This window comes from Equus quagga, chromosome 11 (genome assembly GCF_021613505.1).
Source record: "Equus quagga isolate Etosha38 chromosome 11, UCLA_HA_Equagga_1.0, whole genome shotgun sequence".
Classification (NCBI taxonomy): Eukaryota; Metazoa; Chordata; class Mammalia; order Perissodactyla; family Equidae; genus Equus; species Equus quagga.
In genome coordinates, this window is record NC_060277.1 from 42,441,352 (window position 1) to 42,455,884 (window position 14,533).

Below are 14,533 nucleotides of genomic sequence, written 5' to 3' on the forward strand. Positions count from 1 at the left end.
CTGCATTTACAGCATTATAGAAAATCAGAGCTGAAATGGTAATTCCAAGTTTATCTAGCCCAAAGGTTTCAAAACACTAGTTTCCAAAATTCTAGGTTTCTGTGAACTGCCTCAGGGGGTCTAATAGAGAGATAAGGTACTAGGTGCACATTGTGTTTACATCACAGTGGCCCTGATTTATTTCTTTTATATGTTGTACTTCTAGGTAAGATTGTTTTAAAAAGGGCTCCACCTAAGTAAATACTGTTTGAATCAACTGCTTTTTGAAAGGTCATCAATGATCTCTTTATTGCAAAAACAAGATCGTTTTTCAGCCCTTTTCTTACTCAATCCTCTAGTGCTAGTCTATAGTGCTGTCCACTCCTTGAAATACTCTCTTCCATGGCTTCTATGACACTGCCTGCTCCTGATTCCTTTTTGTCTGAGGCCATTTCTCCTCTGTCTCATTCAAGCTCTTCATCTTCTACTAGCTCTCAAAGTTCAGAGTTTCTCAAGGCTCAGGGTCCTGGACCTTCATTCTTTCTCATGCTCTGCTCTCTCCCTAGAAATCTCATTCATACCCGTGGCCTCAGTTATCGCCTGTAAGCCTATGACTCAGACTTTTGATTTATATTTCAGCTCCAGAGTTGTTTATCTAGTTGCCTATCTTGATATCATGCTTTGAATTTTCAGAAACACCAGAAACTGTATTTATTTTAAAGCTGAACTCCATCTCTACTCCCAAAACAATCAAACAAGCCAACGTACAAGCTGTACAAACTGATCCTTTCCCAGCATTTTCTACCTCAGTTACTTAAATGAGAAATCTAGATGTCATCTTTGACACATCCTATTTCGTCCCTCTCATCTATCTCTCAGTTTTGCTTTATTTCCTAAATATCTCTTAAATTATTCTCTTTTCTCTCCGTAACCACTACCACAACTCTAATTTGACTTGTCATTCATTGCCGCTTGCCTGGACCACTGCAGTGACATCCTAATTGGTCTTGCAACATCCGCTTTGTCTCCTTCCAGTCTTTTCTTCATACTGCATCTCTACAGAGTGAGCTGCTTCCTTAATCTCTACCAATTTCTTCTTGCTTTCAGGTTAAAGACCAAAATTAGATTTGAAGCCAGTTTGCTCTCTTCTTTATCACATGCTGCCTTTTGGTTTCTCCATGTCTTTTTTCTGGTTTTGTTTTTGAGGAAGATGGGCCCTGAGCTAACATCTGCTGCCAATCCTCCTCTTTTTGCTGAGGAAGACTGGCCCTGAGCTAACATCCGTGCCCGTCTTCCTCTACTTTATATGTGGGACGCCTACCACAGCATGGCGTGCCAAGCGGTGCTGTGTCTGCACCTGGGATCCGAACTTAACTGCTGTGCCGCTGGGCCAGCCCCTCTCCATGTGTTTTGTTGTTGATGCAAAAATAACTGATATTTTTATTTAAAGGTGACTTAATTACTTTATTCACAAATAGTGTTTTTAAAAATTTGAACTGTAAGCTATAGTTGACAAAATATTTAAATATCTTGAGAAAAATGGGTATTTCTTCAAAGAAAAAATTAGCTATTTAATATAAACCGATATTCTAAGGTTTAAAGTTCCAACTTTGATCAAACCAAAGTGATTCTTTTAAAAGAGAAGCATTTTCAAATTGAATTTTCCATCTGGTTATTAGTCTATACCGTAAACCAATTCGGTTTTATTAGACTCTTGTATATGAGGCTTTCAGTTTTATGATTTCATTGACATTTTGAATTGCTAATCTTTTGTAAATGGTTTGTCACCTAAAAATGAATATTTTAAAATGACCATTTGGCATTTTTAATATGCTATAGATAGTAGATATTTTACTTGAAAGCTATTAGATCTTTTATTTTAATTCACAAAGTTGATAATATTTATTTACTAGCTTTTACAAGAGGATTTTAATTATTTATGTAGCATGGTAAATTTTCATTTGTGCTAATAACTGATTAATTTCTAACCCTTAAAAAATCATATTTGATTTTGCTTTTGTCATCTGGAGACACTTAGTTTCTAATAAGAATTTTTGTGCCATTAATAACCATCACTATGAAATAAAAACAATTATATACAATAAATTGCAAAATAGAGGTAATACAAAATTATTGAAATTATTTTCTTTAAAGAAAAGACTTTTCTTGTTTTATCTACCAGCTGTACTGTGATTAGTAAAACATTTATTTCTATATTGAGTCTAGAGTATTTACTCTCAAGCAATAGTGATGTGATTTTTTTTTATGTTTTCATCACTATCGTGATTTTCTGTAAGGTAGGTCAGCTTGATTGTATGTCTCTGGCATTAATCAGTTTGCATGTAAATTGAGTCAGCTTTGATTTTAATACTGCTTTCTTGTGAAATATTAATGTTTTTATTAAATCTTTACTGCTGCCAGGTATATTGAATGTTATGGATAGATTGTAAAATGAAAATTGGAATTAGTCTAACGCCTTGTCTTGAAGTACATGACGAATTAGAGTGGTTTTCCTCTGTAGCAGGGCTGACGTTACCATGGTGAGAGCTTCTGTTGCCATGACATTTGCTTGCATATTTTGATAGATCTTCAATTGAAGAAGGGGTCTGTTTCCTGGCAGACTGGAGAAGTGTCATTCTGTCTTTTCCAAAAATGTGTTATTTTCTGTTGAAAAATATAATAATTTCCAAAGAATTGTAATAGTGAGGTACCAGGGAAGAAAATACACCTTGTTTATTTTTAATTTTTTTCGTTGTTCAACTTTTAGAACACAGCAAAATATTCTTAGCTTGCTTTGTCAAAGGAAGAAAAAGGAGAACATTTTTCTAGTTTTCTTAATAAATAAAATATTGGCTTTTCGATTGAATTTTGTTGACAAAATAAATAAGTAAAGATGAATAATTTGTAATCAGTTTCAGCTAGATATAGATATAGAATGTTACTATACAATTAAAAGACACAGTTAATGGTGATATACTGGTAGCAGAGAAAGAGGAAATAGATATAAATAAGGACTTCCCCAAAATGAAAGAATCAATGAATTCCAAGAGGGTAAATATATAAAGTGCAAAATCAGTTTTCATATAAATGATATACACAATGAATTAAACACAATGAATTATTATAACTTACGTTTAATGTTGAAACATTAATGGTAGCTATGTTTTTGAAAATTGTGTTTTACAGTGGTACATTTTCAATTTTAATTTTTAACTGGATAAAGAAATTTTAACATGTAGTAAAAAGAAAATTGAGGTCTCCCTCTTCCAATTCTTCCCTCCCTCGGTTATCTGTTGTTGTTAGTTTTTAACTTCTGTTTTCATAGTTTCTTTATGCATTTATAAGCAAATACAAATATGTTAATATACCGTCTTATTCCTAGCCCATGTTTCAAGAAAGGTAACATAGTATTTTGCATTCTACTTTTCAGAATTTGTCCAGCTGTATTTTTTGATATATATTTTGTTAGTGCTCTAATTTTAGCATCTGGGGACATATTGGAATCAGCAAAAAGATAGGGCTTATTGTTGACATCTCCCATCCCTTTTGCTATGGCAGTTCAGAATTTTAGAAGGAAATGTTTAAAAACACACATTTTGTCAATTTAGAATAAAAAAATTGATTTTCCTTTTATTGTTGAAGTTCATTGATTACTTTAGTGGTTCTTTCTACTGGAAGACCAATTTATTTTGTAAAAACTATGAACTGAAATAGTCTATAATGAGTATATATTTAGACATCTGTTTCTTCTGCCTCAAACTGTTTTCTTCTTTTCTGTATTGCCACCATTCATCCTTTGAATATCAAGTTAGCTGTTGCTTCCTTGAGGCAGCCTGTTCTGACTGGGTGTGCCTCTCCCGTGTTCCCACAATACTCTTGTTGGCCTCATAGCATTTAACACCAGAGTGTGATTTTTAGTTATTTTAAGAATTCTAATTTCCCTAATTAGACTATAAGTACCATGAAAGCAGAGACCATATCTGTCTCATTTACAATGATATTTTTAGTACCTATAATATAGTAGGCTCTCGGGATGAATATTAAGTACTGTGTTTTATATGTATGCCTTCTGAATTCCTCAGTTCCTCAGATTCACTGTACTTTGTCCTGTTGCTACTTAAATTCATCCTTTTTCCCTATAGCTCTGCTTAAATTTCACTTCCTCTGGGAAGTTCCTCTTGATCTTTTTGATTATGTTATATTCCCTGTTACATGCTGTCATAGCCCTCTGAACTGCACATTTCGTGAAACTTCTCACAGTCTATTGTAATTCTTGCTTTCTGTTTGTCATCTCTCTTTCAGGGTGGTGTGTGTGTGTGTGTGTATCTCCATATCCAATAATATGGCATAAAATTATGAAATTATTTTGTTATGAAGTTTTTGGGAACTTCTGAGTCAGATTTATTAAATCACTGATGTTCAGAGAAATTGAATTGTTTTGCTAAACTGAAATTTTGAGAGGAGGGCACAATTACTGCCACTTATTTTTTAACTGAAATTATCTGCCTTACAACTGAGAGCGTGGGCTATCATCCCAATTCTTAATACCAGTACTAGGAGCATAGAACATTATTTTGGTGATACTGTGCAGTACAAATAAGCAAAAAGGCAGTTAATGTAGTTGATGTATAAAATAACCAGGCTGCAGATGTTATTTGTATCTAGAGTTTGATCACCTATCAGTAGATCACTTTTATATAGACTTGTGTCTACTAGAGAAGATGAGAAACTCTGTGAGAGTCTACTAGCTTTAAAAGTTAATGGAATTTTATGTCAGATGACGTTAGTCTTGGATATTAAGTGAGAGTTAATCCTGAGTTGTGGCATATTTTAGTTAATTTCTTCATCTAATAATTTGGGTGCCTGCTATATGTCATACCCATTGCTGAGTTTTGAAAGTAATAAAAGTAGGTAAAGGCAGGATTTCTGCCCTTAAAAGGGCCTACATTCTATGAAGAAACTTGACATACTAATAAATTACATTGTGGTGTGTCAGGTGAAAGAGCTCAGACTGGTGGAATAGGGGAGGCATTTTGGTGGTTGCCGAGAGTAGGGTCAGGGTGCACTGGGAGATCGGGCCTATGCTAAAGATAAGACAGGGTGCTTGGGTCCGGAGGCTTTCGCTGGTGCCTGGGTGGAAGAGGTCAGCTAAGTGGTTTAGGTGCTGAAGAAGTTTTTTAGGTTGTCTGACCTCTCTTTCTGCCGGGCAGGCCACTTGCCAGTTTCCCCTCCTACTCACCACTCCATACAAAACAAGATCGAGTAATTAGAAAACAGCTGACTTAAAATTGATTTCCTTTGGAAAAGTTTTATAATCTCATCTCATGAGATCATCTAACCCAACCTTTTCAACCTGTCATCATTTGCTTTTTGGACAAATGGTAGATTTTATTTTGTTGATGGTAGAAAGATTTCTGTATTACTGGGATTTAGGAATTTTTTGGACAAGTCATCACTGTTCTGGTTATCAATTTATCTGTACAAAGAGAGAGTTTACTGTCTGCTTTCAGGGCCCTTCATTTTTCTAGTATCCTTACCTAGTTCTGTTCATTGATCTTGATACTAACTGGGTATTTTCATTTAACCTGCCTTTATCCTGGTTTCCTTATTGGGTAAATTTTAAAATCGCTAGTAGGTCAATGGAACTGCTCAGATATAGAAACTAAAGCTGAAGTTTCAGAAGTCTTTATATAACTATAGTTTTCTCAAAAATTGTTTCATTAGGATGTAAGCCACGGGTTATTTTATGTTAAAACAACAATAACGAGAAGAAATTAATTTAGACTTGTGAGTAAGATAATAGAAATAGTAACCTGAATGTATTTCTGAGTAATTTTTCCAAGCTGAGTAAACCAAGAACTGCATCAATTCTCTAATAATTTTACTCTCAACACACAACTGCAGTTTCCATAAATAGCAGTAAAACCTTTGTAAGTAAATGAGCAGTGTCAGCAAGCTTTTGAAAACAGAATTCTCCATTTCCTTCCCCTGCTTCTTTCCATGATACTTCTCCCTACTCTCTCCAAATTTGTGATTTTTTCAGAAATGGAGTGCCAGTACCTTGATGTATTTTATTGGAGAACAGCTCTACCCTCTCTGCATCATAGAATAGTGAGCCAACTTAGTCTCAGAAAACTTGAGCAAACTTCTCAACTGAGGTACTTCCTGGTCCCATTGCCTAGAGCTTTCTTGTAACCTAATTTGTTTTTCAAAATTCAGTGCATGCATGTTTCTTATTCATGAAAACTTCCTTTGTCCTCATCCCCCCGATTTTGATGTTTCTCTGTTGTACTTCCTTATCAACTCTTGTTTATGTTCATTTTAACACCTCTGTAATCTCTTGCAAATTAGATCAAAAGCCACCTTGTGCTTGAGCTCCCTGTCTTGTTAGTCTTTGTGTCGTCTCCAGCTAGTATGGTACCAGGCACATAATAGGCACTTAGTATTGAATGGATGACTTTTCCTCCATACGGCATATTTATATGTCTTGTTTGGTACGATAGATATTTGCTGTTTACTTCTCAGTGAAATATGGACAAAGGATCTAATCAAGTCACTAAGTCTAGAGTTGTTTACTCTTCTATCCAGTAGCTTTACCAATTAGAATTTTTTCTGTTTTCTTTAAAACTAAATGAAAATGAAACTAATATTATGGTAAGGCCGGGGATCTTAGCTTCAGGATGTGATCCTTGTGAAGAAGGCATTATGTTTCTGGTTTGAGTAGAGCCTGGATGGAATATGTGTTATGATAACACAACTGCTCACATTTACTAGTGGCAATCGCACAGTAGCATAGGGCTGCAAAGCATTTCAGATGTCTCTGGTCTAGATATCTTGTTTTAGGCAAGCAAAATGCTATTATTGCATTTTTATAAGCGAGATCGATGAAGCCCACCCTTTGAACTTGCTTGAAGTCGTGAAGTTAGTAGTTAGTAGAGACAAAGAGGAACTAAACATCTTGTCCTCTTTGCTGTTATTACTGCTAGCTTCCTTTATATGAGAGTTTCTCAACTTTGGTACAGTTGACATTTGGGGCTGGATAATTCTTTGTTGTGGGCAGCTGTCCTATGCATTGTGGGATGTTTAGAAACATCCCTGGCCTCTACCCACTAGATGGCAGCAGCACTCTCTCCGCTCCCCAGTGTGACAACCAAAAATGCAAGCGTTGCCAAATATCCCCTGGGGGGCAAAATCGCCCCTAGTTGAGAACCACTGCTTTATCCAACAAGTATATCACTTATGCTTCCATTTCATTTTCTCTCTATTTTAGTTTTAGAGACTTCTCTGTGGCACGTGGCCATCCTCTCCCTCTAAGCCAGGTTCTGCTCTCATTTGGTAAACACTTTCCTAAACATCTTACTTTGTTGCCTGACATTTGCATTCATTATTTTTTCTTTAAGATGATAATGGATGTCTCAGGTTATATTGGTAATTGCTTTCGGACATAGTCTATCCCTAATTTTTTATTTGACAGCTCAGCTGGTAAAACCAGATTTATTTCTATAGAACTAAGTATTGTATGTATCAGTTAAATATAGCTTAGATAATTATTTTAATGTAGACACATGCTGGTGAGTTTAATGAAATTAAAATGCATTGCTCCCTAATTATACATTGGAACACGTATCTTGAAAGGATGTTTTGGTATCCTTGTTTATAGTTCAGCAAGATTTTGTATTTCAAATTTGATAACTCATAAATATTTATTTTTAAAAGGCTTAAGTCCCTGTATTATCTAGTATTTTTGTCCTTATTGTTTTGGGGATCATGAAAAAACGATTTTTTTCATAGTGAATTGATACATATAATCTTTGACGAATATTGCTAATTTAAGTCATTTCATAATCTAAAATATTCTATTTAGAAAATAAATTTAAATACACCTGAGACTAATATTTTGTAATGTTTTAAAATTTTGCACTTTATCATTTTTATTAAGTATTTATTGAACATTTTACTAGGTGTTTTGTAGGCATATAATTAGACCTGATTTTTGCTGAAGTAGAATTTACATTCTAAAAGGTATTTACATTTTACTCATGGAATCTGTCATTGTTGAATTTACATTTGGTAGTTGAGAACTACAGTATTTTAAAAGTATAATTTTCTAAAATTTCTTATCATGCATTTCATTAATTTTCATAAAGGTCTTTGGATTCCCAATAATATCAAGTCTAGTATTTCACATTAATATAAATGGTTTGGTGTGCAGTGAGATGAGGAATGACTTAAGTTTCTGAATTATTGCTTTGTAAAAACAGAAGAGTTAGTGCACACTATTTTCTCATTAGACAACACTGAGTCTTGATTTCCAGAGAGAAGAATGTGTAGGATATTTAATATCTATTCAATAATATTATGTATTAAAATTCTTTTTAGAATTTGTTATTAGGTACCTATTATGAAATATTTTAAAACTGTGCAATCCTTAAACTTTCCTAAATTTAATAACTTGGATATTTGTTTCTAAGTGGTTCCATACTCGCATCATATAAATAAGTAGGGAGCAGAAGTAAATGGTAGTTTGTCTGTAAGTACGATATTGCCAGGGCAGAGCCTGCAAAAAGGGTTGGGGTGGGGTGCTGACACTCCTTTCTCCTCTTACTCTTTTTTTTTACCCCTCACTACTATAGTGAAGCACTCTTACTAAAGATCTGTGACATTTCTGTCAGATATGCTTTATTCGAAAAAATAAAAAAATCTTATCAAATTCTTTTCATTAATTGGTTGACAACTGGAAAATGTTGCAATTTTAGCATTTATAAGAAAATTTATATTCAGCAAGTCTAAAGAGATTTATTTGTGATCATCCTGAAGGATGTATGTTACATAAATGAATCTCTTGGGGCAAATAGACAGACAGAAACTTCCACTGAAATATTTTATGTTTGATTTTATATTCAATCATGTTTAAACACAAGACTTGGGGAAAAATAGCATACATTATGTTCTTCAGTTTGATACAGATAAAAGTTTTTATTTATTTTTATTGTTTTGGTGAGGAAGATTGGTCCTGAGCTAACATCTGTGCCAGTCTTCCTCTGTTTTGTATGTGTGATGCTGCCACAGTGTGGCTTTGTGAGCGATGTGTAGGTCTGCACCCAGGATCTGAACCTGCAACCCTGGGCCGCCGAAGTGGAGCACATGAACTCAACCACTATGCCACTAGGCGGGCCCCAATTTTTTTTTTAGCATGTAGAATGCCTTTAGTATTTATTTATTTATTTTACTGAGGTCATAACATTTTATAACCTGTGAGATTTCAGGTGTACATTATTATCAGTTTCTATATAGACTGTATCGTACTCACCACCAATAGTCTAATTTTTATCCATCACCATATATATGTGCCCCTTTACCCCTTTCACCCACGCCCAACCCCCTTCCCCTCTGGTAACCACTAATCTGTTCTCTTTGTCCATGTGTTTGTTTATTTTACACATATGAGTAAAATCATGCCGTGTTTGTCTTTCTCTGTCTGGCTTATTTCACTTAATGTAATACCCTCCAGATCCATCCATGTTGTTGCAAATGGCACGATTTTGTCTTTTTTTAATGGCTGAGTAGTATTTCATTATACGTATGTATGTATACACACACACACACACACACACACACACACACACACACACACACACCATCGTCTTTATCCATTCATCAGTGGATGGGCACTTGGGTTTCTTCCACATTTTGCCTATTGTGAATAATGCTGCAGTGAACATAGGGGTGCATAAGTCTCTTTGAATTGTTGATTTCAAGTCTTTGGATAAATATCCAGTAGTGGGATAGCTGGATTGTATGGTGTTTCTATTTTTAATTTTTTGAGAAATCTCCATTCTGTTTTCCATAGCGGCTGCACCAGTTTGCATTCCTACCAGCAGTGTATGAGGGTTCCTTTTTCTCCATATCCTCTCCAACATTTATAGTTTTTTGTCTTGGTAATTAAAGCCCTTCTAACAGGTGTAAGGTGATATCTCACTGTAGTTTTGATTTGCATTTCCCTAATAATTAGTGATCTTGAACATCTTTTCATGTGCCTGTTGACCATCTGTATATCTTCTTTGGAAAAATATCTCTTCGTTTCCTCTGCCCATTTTTTGATTGGGTTGTTTGTTTTTTGTTGTTGAGTTGCATGAGTTAGATAAAATGTTTTTCTTATCAACTCCAATGGTTAATCTTTCTTAACAAAGCTTAAGTTATACTAAATGTGTTGTTATATGGACTTCTGTTTGAAATAAGTGATCTTGTGACTAGATTTTTTCCAGTTTTCCTCAAATTTATAAAAATCTATTAGAAGGCAATTTGACTTGAAAATTTAAAAAAATATTATTAATGAGAACATTTGGCAATTTTTCCTTCCTGAATCATCTTTCTTATAATATGGCCCCACTTCCCATAATGCCCTCTCTGAATCAACATACTTACGTTTTTCTCTTCCTCTGTTTTGTTCATATCTGCTTCATGCTGCAAGTCTGCATGAGTGAACATTATCCATTCTTCAAGGCTTACAGTGTTCATTCCTTTATGACTAGTCCTTAAGCCACCCCAGTAAAAAATATTTTCTCTTTTTGCTGTTCCCAGAATACATGTAAAATACTTTTCCCTTTAATTACATGGACAATGTTGTACAACCATTTCCACTATCTATTTCCACAACATTTATATCAGCTTCAACAGAAATTCTGTAACCATTAGGCAATAACTCCTCTTTCCCCAACCTGCCAGCTCTTGGTACCTCTAATCTGTTTTCTGTCACTATGAATTTGGCTATCCTATAAGTGAAATCATACCATTTTTGTCCTTTTGTGTCTGGCTCATTTCACTTAACATAATGTTTTTGAGGTTCATTCATTCTGTAGCATGTATGAGAACCTCATTCCTTTTCATGACTGACTAATTTTCCATTGTGTGTATATACCACATTTTGTTCATTCATTCATATGGTGATGGAAACTTAGGTTGTTTCCACCTATTGTGAATAATGCTTTAGGGAACACTGACCTGTAAGTATCTGTTTGAATCCCTGTTCTTAATTTTTTTGGATGTGTACCTAGGAGTGGGGTTGCTGAGTCATATGGTAATTCTAGGTTTAACTTTTTGAAGAACTTCCAAACTATTATCCGTATTGGCTGCATCATTTTATATTTTTTTACAGAAATGTCTGTGGGTTCTAATTTCTCTACATCCTCTCTAACACTTTTTTCTTAATAACCACTCAGTAGGTATGAAGTGGTCTCTCATTGTGGTTTTAATTTCTTTATGTTGTTGAGTTATAGGAGTTTCTTATCTATTTTGAATATTAAACTTTTATCAGATATATGATTTGTGTATATTTTCTCCCATCCTCTTGGTTGTCTTTTTACTTTCTTGATAATTTCTTGTGACGCATAGAAGTTTTTAAATTTTGAAGTCCAGTTTATCTGTATTTTTCTTTTATTGTCCGTGCTTTTGGTGTCATATCTAAGAATCCATCACCAAATCCAAGATCAGGAGAATTTACCCCTATGTTTTCTTCTAAGAATTTTATCGTTTTAGCTGTTTCATTAAGATCGTTGGTCCATTTTTAGTTTTTGTATATAATGGGAGGTAGGAATGTAACTTCATTCTTTTCCGTGTGGAAATCCAGCTGTCCCAGCATCATCTGTTGAAGAGAGTATTCTCTCCCCACTGAATGGACTTGGCGTCCTTATGAAAAATCAGTTTGACATGTGGGTTTATTTCTGTACTCGCAGTTCTATTCCATTGGTCTCTATGTCTGTTCTTATGCCAGTACCTCTGTTTTGATTACTGTAGCATTGTAGTAAGTTTTGAAATTGGGAACTGTGAGTCCTCCAACTTTGTTTTTCATGATTGTTCATGATTTCTTGAAAAAATTCATGATTGTTTTGGCTCTTTACAGCCTCTTGCAACTCTGTAGGAATTTGGGGATTGGCTTTTCTGTGTCTGCAGAAGGGCTGTGGGAATTTTGATAGGGATTGCATTGAATCTGTAGATTGCTTTGAGTAGGACTGACATCTTAGCAATATTAAGTCTTCCTAGATTGGTTTTCTGAGACCAAGTCTAATGTAAGGGAGGGAGCTGCCCTACACCAACAAACAATTCTTCGGCACCAACCAGGTTTCCTACAATTCAGCTCAATTCTGACACTATCTACCCGGGGAGAGCATCAGATTCCACAGGTGGAGGGCCCAGGCCTACAAGACTGCTGGCCCCAATGTCAGATGCCACTTGCGAGCCTAAGTTATTACCTGTGCTTCTGACCCAGCTATAGATTGGAGGTTCCAATGACCCTCTCCTTGGACTTCAGGTGCCAGTCGCAAGTCCAAATTGTTACCTGTACTTCTGACTGACTGGCTATAAATCACAGGTTCCCATAACCCCCTCCTTGGGTTCAGTTAATTTGCTAGAAGGCTCAAAGAACTCAGAGAAACCTTTTACTTACTAGATTACTGGTTTACTATGAAAGGATATAACTCAGGAGCAGCCAGATGGAAGAGATGCACAGGGCAAGGAATGGATGCAGAACTTTCGTGCCCTTTCCAGCCTTGCCACTCTCCCTGAATCTCCATGTGTTCACCAACCTGGAAGCTCTCTGACCCCCATCCTTGTGGGTTTTTATGGAAGCTTCATTAGATATGAGTAATTAAACCATTGGCGATTGGCAGTTGATCCAGCCTCCAGGTGCTCTCCTCTCTTCTCTCCCCAGAGGTTAAGGGGGTAGGACTGAAAGTTCCAACCCTCTAGTAGAATGGTTGACTCCTCAGGCAACCAGCCCCCATTCTTAGGTGCTTTCTAAAAGTCGCCTCCTTAACATAACAGAAGACCTTTATCACTCTCATCACTGAGTTAATTCCAAAGGTTTTAAGAGTTTTGTGCCAGAAACAGGACAAAGACTGAATATGTATTTCTCCTTATAAATCAGAATATTACACTTCTGTCTATGAACATGGGATGTCTTTCCATTTTTAGGTCGTCTTTAACTCTTTCAGTGATGTTTTGCAGTTTTCAGTTTACAGATCGTTTACTTCTTGGTTAAATGTATTCCTAGGTGTTTTGTTCTTTTAGACGCTATTTTTAAATGGAATTGCTTTCTGAATTTTGTTTTTTGGATTGTTCATTGCTGTTCTATAGAAATACAACTGATTTTTTGTATCAATAATACACCAAAAATATTAAATTGTTAGGAATAAATTTTAACAAAAGTTGTGCAAGGCCTTTATACTGAAAACTACAAAACATGCTGAGAGAAAATTTAGGAAGACCTAAATAAGTAGAGAGATTTGCAATGTTCATGAATTGGAAGGTTTAATATTGTTAAGGTGCTATTTCTCCCCTTATTGATCTGTTGATTCAGTGCAATCCTAATTAAAATCCCAGTAGACTTATTTTTCATAGAAATTGACAAGCTGATTAAAAAATTTATGTGAAAATATAAATGCTACATTAGCTAAGAGAGTTTGGAAAAAGAACAACAAAGTTTGAGGACTTATACAACCTGGTTTCAAAACTTTATAATAACTTCAATAATCGAGACGTGCTATTATCAAGAAGAAAGGCATACTTATCAGTGCAACAGATTAGTGAGAATAGAAAAGTATCTATATCTGTAGACAACTAATTTTTGACAAAGATATCAAGGCAATTGAGTGATGAAGGGTAATTCTTCCAACCACTGGTGCTGGGTTGATTTGATATCCATCTGCCAGACAGTGAACCTAGTCTGTTACTTTACACCGTGTAAATAAATTAACTTCAGATGGATCATATACTTAAAAGTAAGAGCTAACACTATAAAATTTCTCTAAGAAAAAAATAATAGAAAATTACAGTGATCTTGGGATAGGTAAAGATTCCTTAAAGAGGACACAAAAAGCACAAATTATAAAATTGATGATTTTGAAAAGGTACTAGACATCACTAATCATAAAAGACATGCGAATCAAAACCACAGTGAGCTCTCACCTCACACCAGTTAGGATGGCTGTTATCAAAAAGTCAAAAGATAGCAAATGTTGGTGAGGTGTGGTGAAAAGAGAACGCTTGTGCATCGTTGCTGGAAATATAAACTGATACAGCTATTATGAAAAACAGTAGGGTGATTCCTCAAAAAATAAAAAATAGAGCTATCATGTGATCCAGTAGTCCCACTTCTGGTTATATATCCAAAAGAAAGAAAATCAGTATCTGGAAGAGATCCTTGCATTCTCATATTTACTGCAGCATTATTCCAGTGGCCAAAATACAGAAACAACTTGTGTTCATCAGCAGATGAACGGATAAAGAAAATGTGGTGTACATAACAATGAAATATTATTCAGCCTCAAGAATGAAGGAAATCCTGCCATTTGTGATGATATGGATGAACCTGGAGTTAGTACATTATACTCAGTGAAATAAGCCAGACACAGAAAGACAAATACCACATGATCTTACCTATATATGAAATCCTTAAAAAAAAATAAAGAGAAAAGAAAAAATCCTCCTCATCATAACAGAGAATAGAATGGTGGTTACCAGAGGCTGGAGGTAGGGGAAAGGGGAGATACTGAACAAA

General features: G+C 35.1%; 1 protein-coding gene across 1 annotated transcript in view; it reads left to right on the forward strand.

The window, feature by feature from the left end:
• RNGTT (RNA guanylyltransferase and 5'-phosphatase) overlaps window positions 1-14,533 on the forward strand; it is a 273,705-nt gene that overhangs the window by 154,818 nt on the left and 104,354 nt on the right. The window lies entirely within an intron of this gene.